A 17,240-nucleotide genomic window follows, 5' to 3' on the forward strand; every position below is an offset into this window, starting at 1 on the left:
CCTTTAAATCAAATGCAAAAAATAAGGATCGGTTCTTGGGTAAAGCAACCAAAGAAAGGCCTTTGGACACCATGTCGGCTTAGGGCACAAGATTTTTTAAAATTTTTTTGATTACCCAACCCAAAATTTACACTACACTACAATCCCAACAGAAAATAAATCATAACTTCCGTTCTTCCTTCCCCCTCTACTCTTGCTAACTGGAGATCGCATTTTGCTTCCTCCATTAACGCTTAAATCACCTCCATGACGCACTCTACTTCATCTCTCGCCAATTGTTCATAGGTTCTTAAAGTTTACTACCATGTATTGACTCTCCATATTTGGGATTAAAGTGTTAAACTACGTAAGGGCATGATACTTGGGATTAAACTAATTAGTTCTTGTGAATGATTTTAATTTCAGTATTATTTTCAATTTTGTCCAGATATTCGAGTAATCGAATTTGACAATGCGTAAACAAGATTCCGAACACGTTAAAAGAGAGAAAAAAAGAAAAGACAACGTTATATGAACTAACTAAATCTAAAAAATGAGAAATTCATAAGTTAAATAATATGAGTCTTTTAATGTTCAAAATGTTATAGAAAATAGTGGAGATACAATCGTTGAAGAATAAGGTGTGAATGAAAATATTATGAATATTTAAATGAGATTAGCGATGCATTTGTGTCAATACTATCTCATTTTGTGATTTTTTTTTTGGTTTTTTTTGTTTTTGCTATAGGACATCATTTTTCTCGTGCCTAAATGACTACAACCGGCCCTGCAAAAAGTCACAAGAAGAAAGGGAAAAAGTATCCTTTTGATTTATTGAGATAAGAGCTTAATTTCTCAAATATTTTTTGTTTCTAGTACCATCAAAAACTCGTCGTTTTGTGAGTATGTCATATTCTTCTTGGGCCCCTAATGAGAACCCACACCGACCCATAAGGTTCAAGGTAAAATTATAATCTAAAAAACCGACTTATCAAGTGAGGGTGCCTTAGATCTTTATAAACTAGAGTTAGTAGCCTTCTTTTTTCGATGTGGGATACTCATCAAACCATCCCCTTGATAGTCGACGTCCATGACGGCTACCCTCACCTGACGGCTCCGCTCGCCCTTCATATGGCAACCCTTTCTCGGACGGCAGCCCTCTCCGCAAACGTAACTCTCTCAATGAAAGTACCAATAATGAGAACCCACACCTACCCATAAGGCCTAAGGTAGAACTACAATCCAGAAAACCAACTTACTAGGTGAGGCTGCCTTAGATCCTTATAAACTAGAGTTGATAGTCCTATTTTTTCGATGTGTGATACTCATCAGCCCCACATGACATCCTGAACTTGTCGTCCCATCATCATAACTCGTGTGTCGTGTGGCCCTAACCCGCCAATCCAACGTTTGTTGATATTGTGTCTCGTGATGTTGACGAATCAAATCTCCCATTTTTGTTTCTTTGCATTTCATTTATGGGCAGTTCATGTGGTGCACACCATAATCATCTTTTAAGTGGATGGATCGAAGCGTTGTTTGGATTGAAAAATGAAGAATTAAATAAAGAGGGTGTTTGGTGAAACGGTTCTCAAAGTGGTATGGTTGACGATATTGTTTTATGGGACCGTTTCACCAAACCTCTAAAATTTAAAGGTGGTACCGTCCTCAAATCATAAGCTCCATTTTTGGAGCAGGGTGATACATTTTTTTTTATATGTGGGTCTCACATATTTTTAAGTCAGTTTTTTAATAAAAAAAATGGTTGGACCCAATGAATAATAAACATTATTATTCAACACACCTAAAGTATATTTAGACTTAATAAATTAGATTTATAATTATAAATATATATTAATAATTATAATAATATATTTTTTAATTTGATATTTTCTTTCATTTATATATGCAGTATATTTTATATTACAAATTTATTTAAATATTGAACTAAAGTAATTATAATTTTTACTTAATAAAATATATTTATAAATTAATAATCATTATTTATTTATTTAATTTATAATTAATTTTTTATTGAACTAAAAAAATTACAATGAAAAAATACAAACAAAATATATTTTACTCAATTTCACCGCTAACAACAATTAAAAGTTTTATCAAACACTTCACAGCTTATGTCACAACTTTAAGCTTAACTTTTTTTTTCACATCTTAACCGCTAGCATTGAAAATCAACACAACCGCTCTATCAAATGGGCACAAATTTAAGTGAGGGGAGTTATGGGAGGAGAATTATGTTTACTCATCTTTATTTGTATAAAAGGTAGACTTAGTGAGAGATTTTAATTAAGAGATGTGAATTATAAAAATATCTTTATTAAAGTTGGAATGAAAGTAAGATTTTTATGGATGTTTTAAATTTTGTTCTCGCATCTCATAAATCCCCATATTTAAGTGAAGGGAAATTTCCCTCTCTTCACCCCACTTAACTCTCTCTCTCTCTCATCAAAGCAAAGTGAAGTCAATCTCCCTCTTTAATCATCCTCACTTAACTCTGTAAAACACCAATCTAGGCAATTAGAGGTTTCTTGGGACATCCTACAAAAAAAAAAAAAAAAAAGAGGTTACATCAGGGTACTCGATATGAAAAACATCAAATCTCTTGGGAGGATCGTTCACCAAAAAATACATTTGCACCTGCTTCACCCATTTCACCATAAGAACTGAATTTTTGATATCCCTGCTATTCTGAATAATTGAGATTTAGAGTGGCTAACAAATAGAGAATTTAAAGACAAGACAAAATAGACACAAAGATTTAACATGGTTTAGCAATATCGCCTACATTCGCGGGCATAACCGATCAGAAGAATTTTACCATCACAATAGTGTACAAGTGGAGCAAGAACAGTATGCAAAACTCAAACTCAAATTAGTAAATTACACTCAAAATGCTTTTACAAATAAAGAAGATATTTGCACCTCTATAACCACACAACTCTCTGTGCTCGCTTTACTTCGCTTAACTCTCTCTCAATTGCAATGAAGATTGAATGAATGAGTCGTCAAATAAATAGTCATCATCGAAATAGTGTAGCTACCGGATGAATAATGATCAAAGCCAAATTGGATTTGGGTGTAAACATTCACAAGGATCTTGAGTATCATGATTTTCACATTTATTATATGCGTTAGACATCGAAAACGTACCTTGCTCCATTGGCTTTCGATTGATCGCAGCGGAATAAGCGGAATATTGGTTTCTCCTTCTTACACCACAAGAACTTACCTTATGGAAGCCAATAATACAGAAAATTGATGGGTAGTTTTCTGAGCGTAGTTGTGGTGAGAAGGAGGACTAGTTTCCATACGTATATATACAAAAAGAGCACATCACATACTCCTTATTGTCATAATAGAAGGAGCACTTCTCTAATTGATAATTACACAACTATTTCATATATTTATTTAAAGCCTTATCACTTAGGTTAAGAGTCTTAAGAGATAAGAGTTAGTTATTGAAACCAACTTAAAAACTATCTCACTTATCACGTGGGACATATCTCACATTCTCCCACTTGACCCATGTGATAATATCATAATGGCTCAAACAAACTTTAACATTAAGTGCGCATTATAATGAAATATCTACTTCAAATTATCCATCATGAACACCATTGCAAAATAGACTATTAGTGTGGATCATGGCGGTTATATACCATTAAAGCCGACATACTTCCTTCCATGTATCACTACACCAACAATCTATCAAACAAGGTCTATAAGTGAGAAGTATACATGAAGTCCACGATAATGTCTTGTAAAAGACTATTCTTGTTATCTATCATTCAATCATGATAATGTGTACACAGTGATAAAAAACAAGAATTATATATAATCAAAAACATGGAAGTGAGCTAAAAAATGTCAAATAAGCAATCCAACGACATAATATGATCCATAAGTTAATGATTACAACCAAGACCCATTCTTTCCACATGTTCTCTAAATGTCTTTGGTGGTAATCCTTTAGTAAAAGGATCAACAACCATTAGACCAGTGTTAATATGCTCAATAGACACCTTCTGTTTCTGAACTTCTTCTTTGACGACAAGATATTTCAACTCCATGTGTTTAGCACCTTTAGAATACTTGTCATTCTTTGAGAAGAAAACTGCTGCAGAATTATCACAATAAATTTTCAGCGGCTTGGCAATACTGTTAACAATTCCAAGTCCTGAAATAAAGTTTCGCAGCCATATTCCATGAGTTGTGGCCTCAAAACATGCCACAAACTCTGCCTCCATAGTAGATGATGCTATGACAGATTCTTTTGCACTTTTCCATGAAATTGCTCCTCCAGCTAACATGAAAATATAACCAAAAGTAGACTTTCTACTGTCAAGACATCCAGCAAAATCTGAGTCTGAATATCCAATCACCTCTAAGCAATCAGATTTCTTATACGTGAGCATGTAGTCTTTTGTTCCTTGAAGATACCTCAAGACTTTCTTGGCAGAATGGTAGAACCAGAGTCAATCCACCAAGTATTGAGAGGAACTTCAATTAAATTTGATTCGAAACATACAAAAGTCAAAGCCTTACCCTTCTTTTCGAACCATGCCTTACGTTTCAGGCAATCTTTCTGGAAATGCCCAAGTTTCTTACAGAAATGACATCTTTCCTTCTTAAGTTCCTTCTTAGGTGCCAATTTATCATTATTTGGCTCATTTCCTTTCGAGGACAAAAACTTCTTGTCCTTCTTGTTCTTTTTCTTAAATTTCTTTTCAGCTCCTTGAGTAACAAGATTGATGGTATGAATTCCTTGTTGTTTCAATCGTCCCTCCTCTTGGACCAGCATACTGGATAATTCATCCAAGGTCCACTTGTCCTTAATAGTGTTATAATTGATTTGAAAAGGACCATATTCAGAGGGCAACGAAACCAATATGAAATGAACGAGAAAAAATTCATCCATAACAATCCCCAGTGTCCCTAATTGCTTAATCAGATTAGTCATTTCTAGGACATGTTCGTGCATGCTACGAGAACCATCATATTTGGTGGTTAGTAGCTTTCCAATAAGTGTCCCAGCAAGTGACTTGTCTGTAGAACGAAAACGCTCTTCCACATACTTCATGAAATCCTTGGCATTAGGGATTTTAGGAAGAGTAGCCCTTATGTTTTGAGCTATCGTCATTCGCATGAACTTCAAGCTTAGTCTGCTCAATCTTTCCCAAGTTGCATGGTATACCCTTTCCTCTGCACTACTTGTATCATCAAGTGTAGGAGGTTGCTCCTCAACAAGGGCCAAGTCGAGAAATTGTAATCCCAATTGGAATTCGACTTGTTCCTTCCATTCAGAGAAGTTCAGGCCAGTAAAGATCGTAACAGATAAAGCATGTGCATTCATTGTGGAAACATTAGCTGCAGAACATACAATAAAAAAATGCTCACAATTAAAATCATAACGTAATGCAAACTCAGACACGTATGAAACATAATTATGTATCATAGTACGCCTTTGGGCAAATACTACAACATACCATAAACATTAATGCCAAATAAAACATATTTGATAATTGGTTATTATTAATTTTTCTAATTTAGAGAAGTTTGTCATCTTTGGATATCCAAACAAATCCAAATAGAAAACAATAAGTAACCCATAATATTTATTAACAAGAAACTAAATCTCCTTTGGGCAGATTCTTACGCTCTTGCATTTAGAAAAGTTAATATGGTGCAAGTAAAATCCACTAACATACTAGTTTGGTCACTTTGGTGACTAACAAACCGTCATAACGTGAATTTAATAATTTATTCTAAATTACACTTGTCCATTCATGGTAGTATATACATAAATTCTAGCAGATTAACATTTGTAAAATAAAAAATCACATTAATACATAAGATTCACATTTGACAATCAACGAATACATTCATATATACGGGCATGACATACAAAGCATAAAAGTGCTATAACCAGATCAGTGACATTAATCAGCATACGATCCATAACACTCAAAACGTCAGAAGCCACATATGATAGTATATTTATCATCGATGTATTCATATCACTTTCAAGATAAAAACAAACTCATCATATATTTCATAAGTACGAAAAATCATGTATTCTAAACCAAGGCTTCGATACCACATGTAAGCATTCATAAGGATCTTGAGTATCATGATTTTCACATTTATTATATGCGTTAGACATCGAAAACGTACCTTGCTCCATTGGCTTTCGATTGATCGCAGCGGAATAAGCGGAATATTGGTTTCTCCTTCTTACACCACAAGAACTTACCTTATGGAAGCCAATAATACAGAAAATTGATGGGTAGTTTTCTGAGCGTAGTTGTGGTGAGAAGGAGGACCAGTTTCCATATATATATACAAAAAGAGTGTACTCCACATCACGTACTCCTTATTGTCGTAATAGAAGGAATCACTTCTCTAATTGATAATTACACAACTATTTCATATATTTATTTAAAGCCTTATCACTTAGGTTAAGAGTCTTGAGAGATAAGAGTTGGTCATTGAAACCAACTTAAAAACTATCTCACTTATCACGTGGGACATATCTCACATTAGGTACTCCGTATCATTAATTCTCAAGCCACTTTTTCAACGAATCTCCATCTTGGATTAAGAATAAAGAATGAAAATCCAAAACTCCTTACCACCATCAAAGCCCCAGAGGGCATACAACTTACACCTATCAACCTCCAAGCAAAGCTTGAACTTCAATGCCAGAACCGATTTGGTTAACATTTCTGCTGGATTTTCAACCATGAAATCTTCTTAACAATTTCGTCCCCTTGAGAGATAACATCCCGAATAAAATATTTGTAAATGTCAATGTGCTTGGTTTGTTCACGATACATATGATTCTTGGTCAAATTAGAGCACTCTAACTATCATAACTTTTTTTTTTTTGCTGCAAATATGCGGGGTGGGATTCAATCTTAGGTTCCACCAAGTTGATTATATGTCTTAACCACCTTCGGTTATGAATTGTTGGCATATACTACTCTCCCTCTTGTTGTAGTCCAAGATCAAAAACCAAACCTTGCAATCAAATAACCTTCTTGTTGTATAGTCCAAGTCATTATTCTCTACCTTTTCTTTCCAAAACAGGTTGGAGGGAATTGTGGTTTTGATGTTCCATTTTCCAACATTTCGACGTCGTTTTAGGAAACCGTGGTGCATTCAAATTTGGCTAAATAATTTCCCGCACAAAGCAAGGACAACTGAACTCTCTCATTTTAGTAGTCACCGCACTGAAAAGAAAAATGAATTTTAAACCCTAATTTCAAAATTCCTCTATACCGTTCTGCAAGTGCCTGCAAATTCCGGCAGAAAATCTTCTCGCCAGAATGTCCTCGAATGCTCCGGTGGAAGGCCTCAGCATCACCGACACCGATGAGGAGACAGTCGCGCTCCGCAAGAAGCGGATGCGGCGCGTGAGCTTCGCCGACGGCGAGATCACGTCGGTTCATATCCTCAACCGCGACGAGGACGAGGAGTCACCTCCGGACTTCGAGAAGAAGAATGCTACCCCAGAGAACGAAGTCCTAGGGCTTTTCAAAGACCTGGCGGGTAACGATGACTCCAGGGAGCTGTCCCCGGATGGAGAGAGCGAAGGTGATGAGGTTGCAATGGAGAGGAATTCCTTCTTGCGGTCCATCGGGTCCTCATCTCCTGGTGGGAGTAGTATAGTTGGCTCTGCTACTTCTAATGACTGTGAGTGTTGAGGAATTTGTTTATTTAATTATTTGATTCATGGATTTTGATACTTGCTTGATCTTTTGCTGTTTCTTTAAATTTCGGTGGTGTAAATCCACACCCCTATACACACCAACAATATTGTCCGCTTTGGGTTGTCCGGATCCCGTGGATACATCGGGCCCGCACGGCTTTGTTTCTCCTTAGGCCCAAGCAGGTGGGCTAGGCCCAACCCACTCAAGCCTAGGAAAAGGCCTTGATGGTGGTAAGAGGTGGGCTTAGCCTTATAAACAAGGCATGAGTGCCCACATCTTTAGATGTGGGACTTTTTACACTCCCCCGCACTTGTGGGCTGGGTTATGCCAGACCCAACAAGTGGAGTAGAGGTCATGTCCAACAGGAACGAATTGCTCCGATACCATGTTGTAAATCCACACCCCTATACACACCAACAATATTGTCCGCTTTGGGTTGTCCGGATCCCGTGGATACATCGGGCCCGCACGGCTTTGTTTCTCCTTAGGCCCAAGCAGGTGGGCTAGGCCCAACCCACTCAAGCCTAGGAAAAGGCCTTGATGGTGGTAAGAGGTGGGCTTAGCCTTATAAACAAGGCATGAGTGCCCACATCTTTAGATGTGGGACTTTTTACATTCGGTGCATGTACTGTTAGATGTTAAACAATTTCTGGAGGATCAGAATAAAGTTATACTTGGATTGCATTCTCTCACAGTTTGGTTGAATAGTTCCTCATGGTCTAGTTTCAATGCGCAAGTGCATGAGATATGAGCATAGGCAGGATTAGTGTTTGCGAAAGACACTGCTCCTTTAGCTCAAATACAAGGAAACGACTTTAGTTCAATTACACGAAACAAATTGTTTGTGATACTAAAGCAATATCATTACTTTGTGAGATATATTTAAAAGGAAGACAAAAAATGGACACAAATTAAAAGAATCCCCGATAAAGTGCGAGCCATCCATTTCTACTAAGGAGAGGCTCATAGATTGGAGCCATTTGGTACTTTTCCTGCATACTCTATTCCTGTCCACATACATGGACACTTGTGTTTATCACCAGCACCTAGATAAGCCTACATTTCTACCCTTACCGTCGCAATCCCAAAGATCTCTAGACCTTCTACGTAGCTTTTTGATGTCTGCCTCCCATTCAAGCAATGCAATATGGCAGCTGGATAAAAGTGGCAGGCAATGGCATCATTAGTAGCTTGTTAAACCGTGCTATAGAAACATGGAAATTGGTCATGAACTCTTTAACATCCTCAGAACCTTCTCTTTCTTGACTTAATTATTGTGGTTGCATCCTCTATAGCAACTGAGTTTCTTTTAATTTTAACTTCTAAGCCATTGAAGGACTATCTGCATGGAACCAAATGAACTACCATATTTCTATTGATAAAATGGCGAAGTGCACAATATATATGTGCAGAAGCCATTATCTAGTTCATGTCCAAAACCATATTTATTACTGGTATTGTTAAAGGAATCTTTTTCTATTTCTGTTTGCAAAGGAAAACTTCTTTGGCCCTGTATCAGCAGGTTTTATTAAACCAGGACGGTTATCTGATTCAGCTGTCTCTGATGAAAACCATGATATTACGATTCAACTGCATTTTCAATGCATTACCAAAGTCTTGCAAAGTCATATTCGGGAGGAGACGTTAACACTCCAACAGGAGTTCGTCTCTCCTTCGATGATAAAACACCTGCCCAGACTCCCAACCCTTCTGATCCAGGAAGTTCTATGGTGATAACAAAATATAAGAAGCCAGTTGCCCAATCTTCTTCTCCTTTAGATAGAGTTAGTGGTCGCAGTGATTTGTTTGACATGAGTCTTGTTGATGAAAACCCAAATAAATATGATTATGGAAAATTATCTCCTAAACTGCAAGCTATTTTAGCTGAGGGTGGCAAGGATTTGCATGTTTTCTCACTTTCTGATTATAACAAAGTGAAGTCACCTAAGGGGAGTTTGGTTCCTTGTCTTGATGATAATGGGGGTGCCAGCATGGGTCAACAGGATGATGACATTCTTGTTACTCATAATATGTCCGCTGAAGAAGTTTCTGCTGCTTGTCAACTGGGGTAGGCAAATGGCAGTTCTGTAGCCACTACTGTTGGTGAAATCACTCATGATTGCTCGCTTATTACAAATGATGATCTAACTGCTGATGCCACCATTGATCCCCAAATCCAAACTCCAGATCAGCAAAGGAATGTAAGAGCTCCTCCTGCTAATGGGAATATTTTTGAATGTTTGGTTTTGTACATTAATTAAGTAGACCCACTTTGTGGTTGATATATGATCTATTAATTGGATTAGTTTGTTGTGTTTGTTTTTCTGTGTGGGTTTGATTGATGCATTTTTCATTCCTATAGCTTCAACCCTACTATTAACTCTTGAAGTTGAGCTGATTTTTTTTTCCATATTATGCCACATGCTTTGAAACACTTATTGCAAATCTTACAGTTGGTATTGCTTTCTTCTATTTTCCCATCTCTTCTCATATTTATTTTCTATAATCTTGCTCTGTATTAGTATATGCTCACACCTCACATGAACAAGATAGACTTTGCTGACAGAAATGTCTGTAGAGTTATTGCCTTTAACAATTGGCTAGTGTCAGCTGTTTAGGTTATGCTGGTGGTTCACTGTGTGTTCATGCATCTTCACATTTTTATACCTCATGACCTTTTGTTCTAATTTAGCACTGAAAATATCAAATTTGTGGTATTCTTATCATTGTTATGGTTCTTTTTAAGGAATTAATCAGTGGCTTGTTCGCTTGTTTTATTACACTACTGGCAGGTGAACAAGGAAAGTAAAACTGTGGTCAGAACAAGTGTGCTGAATACTGAGTTCCCTGCTATGAATAAAAGCTCCCCGAGAAAGTCAAGTAAAATTTCACAATTACATTTGTCAACGCAGCATGAATCTGAACATCATTCTTCTAATGGTGATGAAATGAAAGAAACTTATTCTAGTAAAGTGCATAATTCTGATCAACAATACGAATCTCCAGAAGCAGGGTCTATATACTCACTATCTGCTAAACGACGTCATATATTCAAGGATCTTGCTAATTCATCTCAATATTCATCATTTGTGACTGCTTCCATGAATCAAATCAGTCCCACTTTAGGTAAGGAAAGGATAAAAAGTGCTGAACAAGTGTTCTCTATTCCTCGAATTTCCAGTGCTATTGAGTCTTCTCCTTCCTCTATTCTGAAATGGAATGAGAAGACTAAAACTCCGATCACCACTGCCTTTTTCTTCAAGAACTTCTCCTGCGAATACTCTTAATAAGGACAATAGTAAGTTTCTCCAGAGTAGAAGTGTCAATGGCCCGGGCACTGACCTAGAGAAGCAGTTCAGTTTTGATCTGAAGAGCAGAGAACAAGAAACTATGGTTTACATGGACAGTGATGGTATTGGGCAACTAAACAATGGCATGAGCCAAAATAAAGAGACCAAAGGTCTTGCAGAAGATGGGGACTCTCTGACTTTTATGACAATGAGAGCTGTGTCTTCATCCTTGTTGCCTGCTTTTTCACAGAAGGAGATGCAGCGTGTCTTCACGTCTCCAAAGCCCATTGAAGGGACATTGGATCGTAGATCCAATTCCTCATCAGTGGAGTTGGCTTTCAGTAATGGAGATGACAAGGATGTGACTAATCTGCCCAAGTTTGCCTCCCCTTTAATTAAAAGGCTGGACCAGAAGTTATCATCATCAATAGAATACCAAAGGAGTATTTCTAGCAATTTTGATCGGCATGATAAATATGTTAGCATTAGCCCAGGACAAGATGGGAATACTGTTAGAAATGTAAGTCCTGGTAGCTCTTCTGCAGTAATAATAACTGACAGGTTAGGTTCATTTGTTGAAGGGAAAGCACAATCCAGCTCACCTCTTCTTGACAGGCAAAGTTCTTTTCCTAGTCTGCAAAATGTACCTAAAATACCTGGGAGCTTCCAAAGTCCTTCAAGAGAGGACACTGCATATTCCAACCAAGGAGAGTGGAAGGACTTCCTGAGAAGGGAATCAAAACTTCTTACTTTGGGTCAACATTTGGGTATGACCCGATGAGAAGTATGAAAGAGCCATTATCTGAGAAGGTTATAGTCTCTTGCTCTCTCTCAATGTGTACATGCATACACACATTTGCATGCACGCATATCATACATGTAGAGACAGTAGCTGGTCCATACCTTGTTGTAAGGAATATTCTGGGCAACTTTTTAATGTTTGTGGTGGTTTCTCAGTGTTCTTTGGATACTTGAAAAGTTTAAGCTTTTAATATCGTTATAGTTATTTATTCAGAGCCCTTCCTGGAAAGAGCTGACCGAAAGTCTCACTAGGAAGGACTTAAATGATTCGACTCAGAGCCTTGGTATGGAGAACCTTCACAGTGCTTCCTGCAATTACAATTTCGAACCCCTTGCTGGAGAAGACATACCATCTCCCGAATCCAATTTTAATCAACATGGTCTTAATGACAGCCAGTTGAAACTTGATTTATCGTGGAGTTTGTTTTCGAAGAAAGACAATGAGAGGTCTTCTGGATGGAATAGAAAAAATGCGAATCCTGTTCATGGGGATGGGGATAACGACGATAACACAAGGGCTATGAAGAATCCAAAGATTTGCAAATCTGGGGGTTCTGATTTGGAGTTTATGATAATACCTTCAGATGAAATTGACAGTAGGACTGAGAAGATTGTAGTTGACAGAACATCGAAGCATTGGACTGATGTATGTATATTTGTCATGTTTTGTATACATGTTACTTGCTGGTAGCTTTTGCTGAAGGGAGGTAGAGTTTTCAACCTTCCAGTTTTTTCATGACTCCAGTTTTTCTACCTTGCAGATTTCATCAGAGTTTTCGGCAGATACTAAAGAGTTGCTTTCTCCGATGACTGATAAACTAAATATAGGAATGGTGTGTACTCCTCTTTGTGTTCTTCTTTTGTTCCAGTTGAACTAACTTTGTAGGAGATTGAAATATCTGAAACCTACTACTTGATTTATCCTCTCCTTGTTGCTCTTGTTTACCTTTGTTTTTTTTGAATACCTATCTGTTGTGTAGATTGACAAGCTGGAAGATATTGTGGTTTACTTGCAGAAGGTCAAGATATGTGAGTTACTTTGCTCAGAAATCTGGTTTCAGGTCTGCTGGATAAACGAATATGTTATATCCATCACTTCATTTACGCTATTCATTACTGCATCACTTCATTCTTCTTGTTCATTTATTTGTTTTAATTCTGCAGTTCTCGTTGTCATTGCTCCTTCCAAAAGTGACAGCAAGTCTAGACTTACTATTACCTTCTAACATTCTTTCTCTACTGCTTTCTACAGAAAGTAAATTATCTGTCTAGTAATGCTTGGCATAAAAGGTGTTAGTCCCTCCATTCTTATGACTACATTACAGATATTTATAATTTTTTTTATCATATTATAGTCTTATAGAAACTGGTGAAGCGTAACAATTCTTGACCCTGGTGAGGTCAAACTGCTGCAGGGTATCTGAAACAAAGGTCATGTTTTATAAAATTGCTTATGAAAAGGCAAAGTTGAAGTTATTATGCGTCAAGTATGAGAAATTTTTGGTATGTCTTTTTTTTTTTTTTAGTTTTGAATTTCATGTGCTTCAAATTCTCAGCTACGCATATTTTTGTTCATCTTTTTCTTTTTCTTTTTCCTTTTTTCCTTTTGTTTTCTTGCAGAAAAGAACGCAACAGTTGGGCTCTGCAGTTCAAGATTCTCAGAGGTTGCGGTCAATTTGCACGCAGCATCGATCTTTGACCGGTGAAAGAAACACTCCAATTGATAATGTTCAAGTTCCAAGCACGGTTGGTTTTAGTTGCAAAGATGTCTATTTTTTACTTTATATCTAATTACCCGTTTTTCCTGTTTACACACATGCACACATGTATGCTCACACATATATTTGTATACATATATCTATATATGATTCTATTTGCTTCTTATGTTTCCCATACTTCTTGTGATGTTAGGATGCGTGCAGGAAATATTAGTGTGATTATGAAGTTTACTAATGAAGCACATGCTTTTTGTCTTACACCAGATCATAATTGACAAGGTGGCCATCATGCGGCATGATGTTGAAGCATTAGATAAGAAAACAAAGAATTTAACAGAATCTTTTCAGACTTACTTCAAGATAAAAGCAGAAGAACCAAGCTGTTCTGAATTTATAGTTTTACTCAATGATCATCTGAAAAAGAAATCTGCATGTAGGCTTATACACCAGGATTTGCAGGTCTTCTACTAGTGCAGTAATTCTTGTCAAACCTCACCATAAAATGTCTTATGTTACTAAGCAGCATGTCTTGAATATATTCCTTCAGTTGTGGGAAGTTGATGATGTGGAGAAGGGGAATGGCCATCACAGCATTGTGCTCAACTACCAAGGTTTCATATGCAAGAGGTAGTCTGTTTTTCTTCTGCTTTCTGATACCTCAGTTAAGAATATGATGGAATATTTTTTAATCAGCGTTGGTTGCTTTATTAACAGTATTGTTATCATTGTCAATCTGCAGATTAACAGTAAATGCCAGTCCAACTTCGATTATATTAATTTCAGACAAATTGAATGATATAAATATTATGAAGGTAATGAATCGAGTGATTTGTGTTTGCAATTTTGAATCTGTACTTGAACCTGAAGTTTGGTGTCATCTTAATTGTTAGAGCTTGCCAAACATGAATGTGCTTGCTGCCTTTTCTTTTGTATTCGATGCTGAGATCACTAAGAAGTATGCTGGATCGAAAATTTTGGCTCGAGAGATACAAGTCTTATTTCTTTGTGGCAATGGCTCCATCATTCCTCAAGCCCCTTTTTTTCTTCTTCTTCTTCTTCCCATTTGTCCAAAGTAGCCTCTGAAGAATAATATTCTTTGCAAACCACCTTCTTTTGATTGCCATAATGCACAATTGAAAAAAATTTGACTGTGGTGGTTTAAGTTTCATCTTTAGGCATTGGGATATTGATTAAGGTGACTGACTTGGGAAAATCTATTTGTATTGTTTGGATTGCTGAGTGATTTGCAAGAGTGGGATAGTTTAGTATCGAACTATAATCCTTCATTATCAACAGCAACTTTTTTGTCCATGTTTTCACTTTGTCTTTTAAAGTTTTGTATTATTTATTCTCCAGACTACCAGTTTGGTGCTGTGTAATCTGCTAGATGTGTTTTGGGAAGTTCAGCTAGCACATATAGAAGTTAGAAATCTCACCAACATAAATTTCTTCTCTCCATCAGGTAATTAATATTCTATTGATACTCCTTTTTTAATGTTGGATTTTGTGGATTTGGAATTGGTGTCTTAGTCATGCTTATTATAGTCTTGAAATATTTTTTGCTGAATTTCAAATTTAATTCTTGTTTATGAAAGCAATTATTTGAGGACTTGATTGTGACATGTAATTGGTAAAACGTTCTCTAAAAGCTATTCACATATGCAATTCACTAAGTGGTTCTTGTTATAGCCAAATCTTTTGTGATTATCAATACCACTACGACCAATTAATTTCCAAAGTGTAATGAATTCAATTGATCTCTTTTCTGGCATGTTCAGTAGTGCACTACAACCAATTAGCATGTGATAGGATTTGATCAGGTTGAACGTTCCAATCCTATCTCATGCTAAAACCAACTAATAATAAAATAAATATTACTCATAAAAAAACACTACAGTTAATTCCAAAAGTGTATTGCATTCAATTTATGTCTTTTCTGGCATATTCACTCATGTCACTCTATACAATTGTCTGCAAAGACAGTGGTAATGTTAAACTAAAATTGAGTTTATCTGCTGCCTGTTCATTTGCAGCTGAGCAGCTTGATTTCGAGCTTTGTTTCACTGATTTTAACTGTGGAAGGAAGGTGTCATTGTCTCTTGACATGACATGTTTGAAACAGTAAGAACAAGAACATTATCTTCTTATGTTCCTGTATAGGTTTGCCAAGTCAATGTTATACATGTTTTGAATTGATCCAGTTTTGCAAAATCTTTTCGGTAAAGTTTGTGAATTTGGATGCAATAATTGTTACACTTTCTTAGATGTTTTAATTTATTCTGGTGATTTTCTTCTTTTGTTAGAAGACTGAGAATGAAAAACTTTTGTTGGTGCATCTGAATTTGGCCAGTTTAAAGCAAACCCTAGCTTCTTGGAGCCCCCTCCAACTTTATGTCCTAAGCAAGGAGAAGAAAGAAAGAAAATGAAACCCAGAAATAAGCTATTTTCTTAGAGATATGGTTAAAAATCAAACTTTCATCTTTCCCATATGTCGAAAGTTTTGAAGATAAATGGTTTTTCAAATGATATTGAAGCTTTTGAGTAGCGTCAGGCATGAGACTGAAACTTGACTTGCCTTCTTAACTACCTTTTTCTTTTTGAACAGTGGAATTCATCCTTCTGGGAGCCTGCCATTTCATTTACAGATTTCCAATGTCGAGACTTTAGAGTCACTGGACCTGCGTTTTGCAGCTGAAATAAGTGCTGCAATCGATCTGCTTAAAGTGGGTTATTCAAGAATTTCACGGCTTTCCAAGTGTGTTTCTGATAAGGACCAGCCGGCCAGCCCCAAGCCACCCAGGCCCAACCCCGGCCCATGCGCGTAACAGTTTCACAGGTAGTGCAATCTTTTAAGTGAAAAGTGTTTCACCTCCCTTGGAGCAGTGTTCCATTTTTTTCTCATCTGGCACCAGCCTGGAATGGGGAGGTAGCCGAGGGGAGTTAAAGTTGCCTGTATACCCAGCAGGTTTCGGGCTTGTTTACGCCGTAAACTTGCTTCAGTTATGCTTCGCATGAGATGGGTTGTGAGTCTTGCTGGTTGCTGTAAATATTTGCATTGAAGCGCCTTCAAGGTTAACCCAGGTTAATCTGTCCAAAGGGCACCCCCTTTGGACATTTTGATCAGTGGTAAAATGTGGTATAGCTGCTAACTTCTTCCTTGATTAGTCTGGCCATTTTGATTGCTTGTTATTAGTATTAAATTTGTTTCAATGAAGTTCACTGTATCAAAGTAACGCAGGGGTTCCAAATTGAAGGATAAGAATGTCAATGGTTGAGATGTAGAAGGGTACTTTGGGAAGCTCGCACTTTTTGAATCTCACGTGTCTATTCTAATATCCTGTCCGGTGGCTCAATAGTGACCAAGCAGTGCTTTATCTGAACAAATAGTATCTACTTTATCTGAACAAATAGTGAGGCTGATTCCCATGAGATGTACGTGTAATAGATTACTCTGCAGTTTCAATCAGTCAGGTTCATGCAGTCTCTTTACGAAAATAAAAAAGCAAATAGAGGGTTCTATAGTGATAAGCACAGTGGACGCCCTTCTCTACGTGCATCACTTGATAAAAAAGAAAGCCTCCCAAGTCCCACCGATTACTTCCACCTGCAATTCCTTTCAGGTTAATTTTTCTTTTACTCTAATTTAAATGGAATCACATCCCTATCCCTTTCAAGTTTTGAAGCATATTTATATATTAGCCCCCTCCAGTTGTCTTGGA

General features: G+C 36.9%; 1 pseudogene; it reads left to right on the forward strand.

The window, feature by feature from the left end:
- Positions 1–7,179: 7,179 nt before the first annotated feature.
- On the forward strand, positions 7,180–17,060 carry LOC120008049 (annotated as a pseudogene).
- Positions 17,061–17,240: the final 180 nt, after the last annotated feature.

Source organism: Tripterygium wilfordii, chromosome 10 (assembly GCF_013401445.1).
Source record: "Tripterygium wilfordii isolate XIE 37 chromosome 10, ASM1340144v1, whole genome shotgun sequence".
Classification (NCBI taxonomy): Eukaryota; Viridiplantae; Streptophyta; class Magnoliopsida; order Celastrales; family Celastraceae; genus Tripterygium; species Tripterygium wilfordii.